The sequence below is a fragment of the Callithrix jacchus genome, chromosome 6, assembly GCF_049354715.1.
Source record: "Callithrix jacchus isolate 240 chromosome 6, calJac240_pri, whole genome shotgun sequence".
Lineage (NCBI taxonomy): Eukaryota > Metazoa > Chordata > Mammalia > Primates > Cebidae > Callithrix > Callithrix jacchus.
In genome coordinates this window covers 5,152,653-5,163,366 of record NC_133507.1, presented here as the reverse complement: position 1 = coordinate 5,163,366, position 10,714 = coordinate 5,152,653, and the positions used below count along the sequence as shown (strand labels likewise).

At 38.7% G+C, this 10,714-nt stretch overlaps 1 protein-coding gene across 1 annotated transcript in view; it reads left to right on the top strand.

Moving 5' to 3' along the window:
- LOC144576818 (uncharacterized) overlaps positions 1-10,714 on the top strand; it is a 243,737-nt gene that overhangs the window by 164,705 nt on the left and 68,318 nt on the right. The window lies entirely within an intron of this gene.

The window sequence follows — 10,714 nt, the reverse complement described above, 5'->3', positions numbered from 1 at the left end:
AAATAGAAGAACCCCTTTTTAGGAACATACAAGTACTTCTTTTTATGAAGCAAACACTGTAAAAATATGATAACTGGGACCAAAACATTTATAAGATTAGGCCTGAAAGAAAACCATTGCAGAGAGACTACTGGATTCTTCCTGGTAAACTGGGGCCTGATTTATTCACTCTAAGTGTTTAGTACAGTTCCAGAGGATCAAAGCTCCTGCTTCCTGGCCAGATAGTCACCTACCTTTTGTAATCAGACCTGCCTTTCAGAAGCAGAGTGGAAATTCAGTTTTCTTCTAATAGTCCTACACCCTTGCAATATTACCAGGGACATATTTTTTTTTTTTTTTTTACCAGGGGCATATTTTTAAAATTCATACTTCTTAACATTTTTTTAAAAGGCCTCAAGCTAAATATAAATGCTATGATCCTGATAAGACAAACTTTAAATAAATGTTTGAGAGATATAAAGATAATTTGGTTTTCATGTTTTGATGTACTTACACAACTGAAACTATAAACAAATAGAAATATTCTTTAATTTTTTATTAAAATAATAAATGAACATGATATCAATTTGAATAAAATTCAACCCTCCTACCATAGTTCCCTCCCCCAGAGAGAGTTTTTAGCTACTTTAATGTTATCCCATAGTTCTGAATTTGCTTTTTACTTCAACTACTGTATTCTCACAGATTTCATTGATTTTTCTAAATTTGAAGTGCCTTCCTCTTTTTTTTCCTTGAACTCTTTTCACATAAAAAGTTGTTTCTTTGGTTTTTTTTAACTTTCAAATAGTATTGTTTATTTGACTGAATCCCATCCTTTTCCAGAAAACTCGAGCCTCCTCCACTGGTTTGGGAGCTGTAAGACCAAAACAAGGATATGGCCTCAGAAGAAGGAGGCTAAGGAACCACCCAAACTGCTTTTAGTGTATGCCAGAAATGCTCACCAATCACTAATTTTTTTAAAGTGTCTAATTCTGGCTGTATCGTCCTTATTTTCTAGATATGTGGTAAAACCAGAAATGTGGATTTCAGGCAGCACTCTAGGGAAGTATGATGCAGACAGTCCATGTTTCCTGTTCCAAACACTGCTTCAGGCCTCAGGTGACAGCCCACCAAAGTCCTCATTTATCTCATAAGATTAAAAAAAAAATTTTTGTGTAGGATGTGAGTCTAAAGCCCTTGTTAGTAATAAGCAGAGTATTTTCCATACATCTGTATATCATGAGCTAGAAAATGGCCTGTGGAAAATTTGAGAATTTCTAACTTGTGGATGGTTGTCTTTCTTGCTCTACATATCTTCATGTTAGAGGTCTAGAAACTGCCCCCGACTGTGAGAAGCATGACCAGGCCCTCCCTGAACCAGTCACTGCTGTGATCCCAGAGTTCTGTGATGTAATGAGGGATTCCCAAACAGCAGTTCATTGTTTTCCTGAGAAAGAGCTTTCTCAGAAGACTCAGGACAGGAGTGTCATCTTCAGATGTGCCTTCCAGATAGGAAAATTGAGGCTCATAAAATCAAACAGTTGCTAAGTTTTATAGCCATGATCTAGATCCTGGATTTATGCAATGCATGGAATGGGGCATGGGAAATACCAGAAAAGAGAAGCCAAACAAAATCTCTGCTAAAAAAATTGTCTTTCTTAGGTAAATAGCACCTTTGCTTTAAATGCAAACTAAGTTGTGATGATTGATATCACAGACTTTCTTGGAAGTAGGTTTCATAGGATGGAGGACAAATGAAAGTTAATGGGCAAAGAAAGAAGGGTTGGTGGGGTGGGTGCTTTGAAGTAAGTGGTTCCAAACACAAACTAGGTCAACTTTTTAATTGACTAGCGAAGATTCCTCAGGCTGGGTTAAACAGAGGTTTCCTCACCTGAAACCATCAGGATATGAAAACAAGGAGAATACATGAATAATTCAGGACTCCAACAGGCAGAGTATAATTTATTTAGGCCATGCCATGTGGAGGGCCCTAATGGGAACATGACAGTGTTGAGAGGAGCATATTCTCTTGGGAATGAAGTATTCCTGCAGGGAGGGTTGCTAAGACTTCCAAGCATATGTCTGCTATGCAAGTCATTACATTGTCAATCTAACAGTCTAAAATATTGTGCTGAGTGGGGGTGTTAGTTCAAGATACATAAGATGCAAGCAATCAACAGACCAAAAACATTGATACTTTATAGGTGTCTTAACTCCAAATTACTAATGGCTACTGTTTTGCCATCTAAAGCTGCAGGGGTTCTGAGAAGTGTTGAAGCCCAATACTCTATGAAGAGAATATTAACACCAGACATTGGTTGTTTAAAAATGAATTTGTCAGGCTGGGCATAGTGTCTCATGCCTATAATCCCAGCACTTTGGGAGTTCAAGGTGGGTGGATCATTGGAGGTCAGGAGGTCAAAACCAGTGTGGCCAACATGGCAAAAAACCCTCTCTATTAAAAATTTAAAAATTAGCTGTGGTGGCATGTACCTATAATCCCAGCTACTCAGGTGGCTGAGGCACGAGAATAGCTTGAACCTGGGAGGTGGAGTTTGCAATGAGCCGAGATCACACCACTGCACGCCAGCCTGGGTGACAGAACAAGACTGTCTCAAAAACTCACAAACTTGTCATCCTTACTTTATTATATTAGATCCTGGCACCGTTAACCATCATTTTACTGCATATAGAGGGCAACTGTATACTTCATGCAAACTACATAGACTAGCATTTACTTTGTAAGGGGAAAGTCAAGACGATTCTCAAAGGAAACTGGAGGAATTCTGGGGGAAAAAAAAGAGGAGATAGGTATTATTTCTCTTTCTTTTGATAATTGTGTTCTGCTCTTTTATAAAGAAAGGTCTGCATTAATTAGTTCCTAATGTAATTCATTTGTTAGCCACACATAACAAGAAGTATTAGAAAAGAAAATTAGCATCCACATAGGGTGGTTCAACTTACATATAAAGGTCAATTTACATCATCTCTAAAGGGTACCTCTTCATCCTTGGGCTGTTGCAAGATAGTTGTGTCATGCAAAAGCATCTTCTGTTTTGCAGTCAGGAATTAGATGAAAGGGTTGAAGGCCAGGCTTATAAAAATGGCTTCTCCTTGTGTCTTAATACTTTTTTCTTGTATTGTTCCTGTAGTTCTGTGACCCATGCCTCAGTAGAGTAATGACAGAACGTAGCATCTCTGCCTGCATGGATGCTGCCATGATAACCCTGTCTCCTTCTTGCCACTGGGTATGAAGATTGGCTTGATGAAATTGGGAACAGAAATTGGGTATTCTGTTCTCCAGAATACCAGGTCCATCTTCTCCATTCTCCTACTTTCCCAGGTGCTTGCCATGGTACAGCCTGGGACTCTCTGAAAGCAGTAACCTGAGGCCTTACTACGCCTCAGTCTTATTTCACATGACTCAGGTATCACTCTGTCCTTCATTGTCTTGTGTACAGTTTCCTGCAAACCATTGTTTCATATCATCTTTCCATTTTTGCATGTGTTTACATGAGCTAAGGTATGTCCCAATGCTATAGCTTTATCCGCAACACCTTATACAGTTACTCAATCATTACTGTACCTCTGGCTTGGCTCTCTGCTTCCAGCTGGCAATGTTAAGGTTAATAAAGAAGAATGTGAGTGAAATATACGGACAGATAACTGCACTAACATTGTATTGCTGAAGGAAAGGTCAGAATTGGTCAATGCACAGAGCCTTAAGAGTCTCCATGGAGTTATCTACTGCATGTCAGGGAATGCATGTTTTAAGAAAAATCTAAAGGAAAGGATAATATCTTTGCCAGTCAAATGCACATCCAATAGCATTATTTTATAATTACAAGAAAATTCTTTATAGAATTATAATGAAGTTTTATTCACATAAAAATTAAAGCAAAATTTAAACAATTCATAAATTGTTTAAATCCATATATTTATGGAATCTCCATAAATATATCAGTATTCTGATTCTGATAGTTCTCAATCATATTTTCATCCAGAGTTACAGGTGGTATAGCATCACCCACTGCTGTGGGGGGATTGGGGAGGGAGAGCATTAGGAGAAATGTCTAATGTAGATGATGGGGCGATGGATGCAGCAAACCCCCACCGTGGCATGTGTGTACCTATGTAACAAACCTACATGATCTGTACATGTACCCCAGAACTTAGAGTATAATAAAGTTTTGAAAATAATCACCCACTGCTATGAAGAATTATAGCAATGAAACATTACTTTATAAAGGACGCTGCACCATTACCTATGTAATTTATGCCTTTTTAATTAACACACATTCTTCAAGTTGCAATGCAGGTGAACTTTATTTTTGCAGCTGAACTTTCCAGAAGATGACAGCATAAGATGTCAGGGGAAATTGTTCCATGCGCAGACACTGAAAACTATGTCATGGCTGCCACCAGAGTCATAATAATTAAGATAAAACGTGAAAAAAATACTAGAAAGAGGTGAAATGTTGTAACTCATAAAGATGCAAAAATATGAAAAGAGCATGTTGATAAAATGAATTTTAGAGCACAAGAAGACTTTTCTTGGTCTCAGAGGACAAACCCGGTCAAAAGGATAAGTATAAATGGATAAGAATCAGCATGCTCTGGGGAGGAAGGCAGTAAATCACACTGCCATGTGTGTACCTATGCAACAGTCTTGCATGTTCTTCACATGTACCCCAAAACCTAAAATGCAATTTAAAAAAAAAAGAATCGGCATGTTCCATGAGCAGGTCTCTATGGTAGTTTGAGAATGGGGAGACTGGAGAAGAGGATGGCTGATGGAAAAAGGTCAGGGCTCACATTCTGTCCTGAGAACAGAAGAAAGTTAAAAAAAAAAAAAGTTAATCTTCAAGTTCAAAACCTCTTCAGATTGAAAGTCGGAGTTTATTGAAAAAAATATACGTGAGGAATTTGAGAGATTCATTCATTAGTGAAATCAGTATAAAGGATAATTTTCTGTTGTTCCTTGTCCACTGCTGGCATAGGGTTCACAAGGGAACCACATTGACAAACTATTCATATTCTTTGGTATTTCAGTTCAGTGGGTATTGACAAAACGTAACAGAAATATGCACTGTGTGTGAAAGAGGTTCCCTTGAGAACTCAGAGCAAAGGTATCAGACCTGGAATGGGATGAACAAAGGAGACCTCTAGGAGGAGGAACACTGGAGGAGATTCTGGAAAGTGAGGAGCAGTAGTCCAGCAAATGAAAGGAAAAAAGAGGAGAAAGTGTGTCTGTGGCACAGGCCAAGCCATTAGAAGGGGCGCTGGTTTGGAAGGACTGCTGGGATCGGTAATCTATGAGGACAGGAGCAGGAAGGGCAGACCATGGAGGGACTGGGGATAGATGTAATGGATATGTTTCTTCTTTAACATGCACATGTTCACACATCTATATCTCCATGCTCTCTTACATGTTCTTTGGTATTGACATGAAAACCTCATGACATTCTCATGTGTCTCAGCGTAACATGTATTATATGACATTACCATTTCCATCATAGGGCCTCTTTTAAGTTCCGTACTTAGCAATAGCTACCCACCTAAATTTCTTTGAATTATTTATATGTACAGTATTTGCCTACTTAGTAAACAAACAAGCATTCCCCTGTGAACCAAAAATATCTGACATAGATCTCAACCAATTTATAGACACTATTTTGCCAAGGTTAAGGATGCACTTGTGCCACAGCCTCAGGAGGTCCTGACAACATGTGCCCAAAATGGCTGGGGCACAGCTTGTTTTTATCCATTCTAGCGAGTCATGAGACATCAATTAATATGTGTAAGATGTACATTGGCCGGGCCAAGAAAGGTGGGACAACAATATAAGAGAAAAAGGTTATAGCTTTTTTTTTGTTCCTTGATCAGCCTTTCATTGAATACACAATTTAGTCTGGCTCAGTGAATCTGCGTTTGTACATACAAAATAGGGCAGAGGAAGCAGTCAGATACCCATTTGTCTCAGGTAAGCAGAGCGATGACTTTCTGTCCAACACCTGTGAAGATAAGCTGTCAGTTTATGTTGCCAGGGTGAAATTCAACAGAACTGTTTAGGGTAAAGATTTTGAGGCCCACAAGGAACGTTCTTGTTGGCAAATTGTGAGGGGGATGTATATAGCTTTAGCTTTGTAGCTGTCTTACTTGGGAATAAAAGGAGAGGCCGGTTTGCTTGACATAGTTCCTCATTTGACTTTTCCCTTTGCTTAGTGATTCTAGGGTCCCAAGATGTGTTTTCCTTTCACACCACTTTAGTATACTTTTGGTTGATCATTTCTGACAAGAAATAGCTCCTCATTTCGCCAGGGAGTCACCTCTGTATGCTCTGGTCAGTTTCATGACTACGCCAGTTGTCACACTTGAGGTCAGGTTCCAGCCCATGCTGAGGTCCAAAGGGAGTGGGTGAATGAGCGGAAAGAACACTCGGGGGCCATAGGCAGGTGAAAGATGATTTTATTCAGTAGCGGCTCTCATTAACAGCTTTCTCACACTGTCCGCCCTGTCTCAGCTGCTTAGTGCTAGAGCCCCCACACACAGAGCTGCACGACTGGCTTTTCCTTGCCTTCAAGGTCAGCAGCTTAACTTTTTCTCTCTCTTGGCACAAGCGAACCAAGCTGTGTCCTGGCTCCCCTCTGTCTGCCGGACAGTTTTTGCTCTCTCTTTCTCTGAGTGCTGGAGTGTTTACACAGTGTTAACAGGGCAATTATGCCTTTTACAGATAATAGTAATGTAGAGCCGAGTAATGGCTTTCCCTTGTTATGGCTACATGGCTGTGTTAACAAGTGGTGTTACATGCCTGTGCTGTCAACTCTCTGAGTCATGCAGCATGTAAACATCCTAGCTCCGCCCATCCTTGACCGAAGCACAGCCATGTTCCTTACAGCTTTTAAGCAAGGGTTTTGTTTGGGATGTTGTGTTTTCCTTCTTAATTTTGCATACTTTTCTGTTCTGGAAACAATTAAGCTATCAGTATTTATTCCAAAATTCCAATTGCTTTATCTTTCATTTTGTTTTTACTTTCTTTACGATAACTACATTTCCTTCTAAGTTCTGCTTTCGTTACATCTCACACATTTTGGTAAGCTGTATTTTCACATTTATCTATTTTATAGAAGTGTTTATTGGGCGGGCGCGGTGGCTTATGCCTGTAATTCCAGCACTTTGGAATACTGATGCAGGTGGATCACAAGGTCAGGAGATCGAGACCATCATGGCTAACATGGGGTGAAAACCTGTCTCTACTAAAAAAAATAGAAAAAATTAGCTGGGCATGATGGCACACACCTGTAGTTTCAGCTACTCGGGGGGCTGAGGCAGGAGAATCGCTTGAACTTGGGAGGCAGAGGTTGCAGTGAGCCGAAATCACGCCACTACACTGCAGCCTGGCCGACAGAGTAAGATTCCATCTAAAAAAAAGTGTTTATTTCTCTCGAGATTTCTTCTTTGGATCACATTGTATTTAAGACTATGATGTTTAATCTCCATGTATTTTGAGATCCTCCAGTTATCTTTCTGTTATGAATATCTAGTTTAATTTCATTGTTGTCAGAGAGTATATATTGCACAATTTTTATTCTCTTACTTAAGAGTATTTTAAGATGAGCTTTGTGACCTAGAATATGTTTATTTTGGGGAAGAGTCCATGTGGGCTGGAGGAGATTGTATATTCTGCCTGCTATTGGATTCAGTGGTCTGTAGATGTAAGTTACATCCAAATGAGTGATGGTGTTAAGTTCAAATATGCCCCTACTGATTTTGTGTCTGCTGAAATATTTCCATTTCTGATAGAGACGTGTTGACTTTTCCAACAACAATAGTGAATTCATCTATTTTTCTTTACAGTTCTCTCACTTTCTGCCTCACGTAGCTTGACCCTCTGTTGTTAGCTGTACACTTGTTCAGGATTGTTACATCTTACTGGATGCCTGACCATTTTATTATTACCCGATGGCCTTGTTCATGCCTGATAATTTTACTTGCTTCGAAGTCTGTGCTGTCAAAGGTTAATATACTTTCTTTCAATGTGAGCATCATATATTTGTTTCACTCATTTAATTCTAATTTGTACATGTCTTTATATATATATTTTTTTTTTTTTTTGAGACAAAGTTTCGCTCTCGTTACCCAGGCTAGAGTGCAATGGCACGATCTCGGCTGACTGCAACCTCCGCCTCCTAGGTTCAGGCAATTCTCCTGCCTCAGCCTCCTGAGTAGCTGGGACTACAGGCACGCACCACCATGCCCAGCTAATTTTTGTATTTTTAGTAGAGACGGGATTTCACCATGTTGACCAGGATGGTCTCGATCTCTTGACCTCGTGATCCACCCGCCTCAGCCTCCCAAAGTGCTGGGATTACAGGCTTGAGCCACTGCGCCTGGCCCATGTCTTTATATTTTAAGTGAGTTTCTTGTAAACAACATATACTTTAGTGTTTTTTTTAAAATCTGTATCTTTTAATGAGTGTATTTTGACAGTTGACGTTCAGTGACATTATTGATATAGCTGGATTAACATCTACTATCTTTTAGTTATTGCCCTTGTCCTTCTTTCATTCATTCTCTACTTTGCATGGTTTTATTTGAGCATTTTATATGTTTCAATTTTCTTTCTTTTCTTAGCATATCAGTAATACTTCTTTGTACATTTTTTAGTGATTACCTTAGAGACTATTTTTTATTTAGTAGGTTTAATCTAAGATACAACACTTGTTAAAATAACAATATCAATGATGTATTTGATTCGGTGTGCTAATGTATGTTTTATATATATAAACACATACATAAATATGTATAAAAGTATGCTTGTATATAAGTGAAAATAATGGAAGAAATTATATCAAGATTGTAAGGAAAGAATTGGGGTATTCTGTCATCATAAAGTAGTGACACTACCTCTGAAGCAATCTACACTTATTTGAAAGGGAAATTGGTTTAACTTTAAATGTAATATTGCTAAGTATCGGTCAAGCTATTGGACCAGGAGCCTCAGTTCCTTGCTGGCTATTGGTCTGAGGCTGCGTTCAGTTCCTTCCCATGTTGGCTTCTTCCAAATGGCAGAATGTTTCATCAAAGCCACTGAAGGAGAGAGTTTTCTAGGAAGACAGAAGTCACAATCTTGTGTAACATAATCAACCAAGTGACATCCCAGCACCCTGGCAATATTTTGCTGTTTACAAGCAACTCACACTTTCTGTCCAAACTCAGGATGAGGTTATTCAAATACAAGATCGAATTTACCAATAAACTGGGACATGCTAAAGCCTGCCTGCCACATCAGGTCTCATCCGATCTGCAATACTTTTTCAGAGTTCACATATTTTAAATAACATTGACCCTTTAGAAAAGAACTAGTCACGTATTTTGTAGAATGTTCCACAATATAGATCTATCAGATCGTGCTTAGACTAAGGTTGTGGCTTAATTTAGACATTTATATTTATCCAAGTATGAAGATAAAACACCAAACAGTATATTATTTGGAAATATAAACTAAAAGATAAAAATAATTATAGAAAAATAAAAGAATGACAAATAGACAATTTAAAATAATAGTAATCTTTACCAGGTGAAGAAATAAATGCAACTGGGATATGCACACGTGGAGCATCAGCAATATTGATAATGTTCTGTTTATTAAGTCTGGCAGTAACTGACAAAAAAGGCAAAGTCTTCTGATTTAGAATAGTTTTAGATTTACAGAACAGTTGCAAATGTAGTAAACAGTACTTACCAATACCCTACATACAGATTCCTTTATTATTTTCGTCTTACATTAATGTGGCACATTTCTCACAATTAATGAATCGTTGGTGTACGATTCATTAACTTCCTAACTTTATTCAGATTATCTTACTTTTCACTTAAAGTCCCTTTTCTGTTTCGGTATCCTACCTAAGCTCCCCATATCACATTTACATACCACGTCTCCCTTAGGCTCCAAAGGGTATGATCAACTGATTTTGTAAGGTTGTCAAGAAAATTTAGAATGAAATATATATAGAGATATATAAATGTTGCTGGGATAAGTGGAATTTTGCTGACAGATTCTGAGACATTCCTTTTTTATGAAATCGACATACCTAAATTTGGATTTCTCTGATACTTTTCTCATGATTTAACTATACTCACATTAGTTTATCTATCTGTTTTGTTGCTCAAATTGTTCCAGTGTTGCTCATTGGAAAGTCTTTTATATGATTCTCATACCATCTTGAAATACCCAGATTATTATGTTTGGCTGTTTGGCTGTTTCATTGGCTTGATAAGTTGTTCTTTTTTTTTTTTTTTTTTTTTTGAGACGGAGTTTCACTCTTGTTACCCAGGCTGGAGTGCAATAGCGTGATCTCGGCTCACCGCAACCTCCACCTCCTGAGTTCAAGCAATTCTCCTGCCTCAGCCTCCCGAATAGCTGGGATTACAGGCACGTGCCACTGTTCCCAGCTAATTTTTGTATTTTTAGTAGAGACGGGGTTTCACCATGTTGACCAGGATGGTCTCGGTCTCTTGACCTCGTGATCCACCCGCCTCAGCCTCCCAAAGTGCTGGGATTATAGGCGTGAGCTACCGCGCCTGGCCGGTTTGATACGTTGTTTAGCATTTTCTAATTTTCATTCCTTACGAGATACTTCTGGTTAATTTGCTTGGTATCCTGCCCAGTCCTAGTATACACCATTTCTGCATGAAGTCCTAATTCCTTTTGTTCGTGAAGCAACCATTTGGC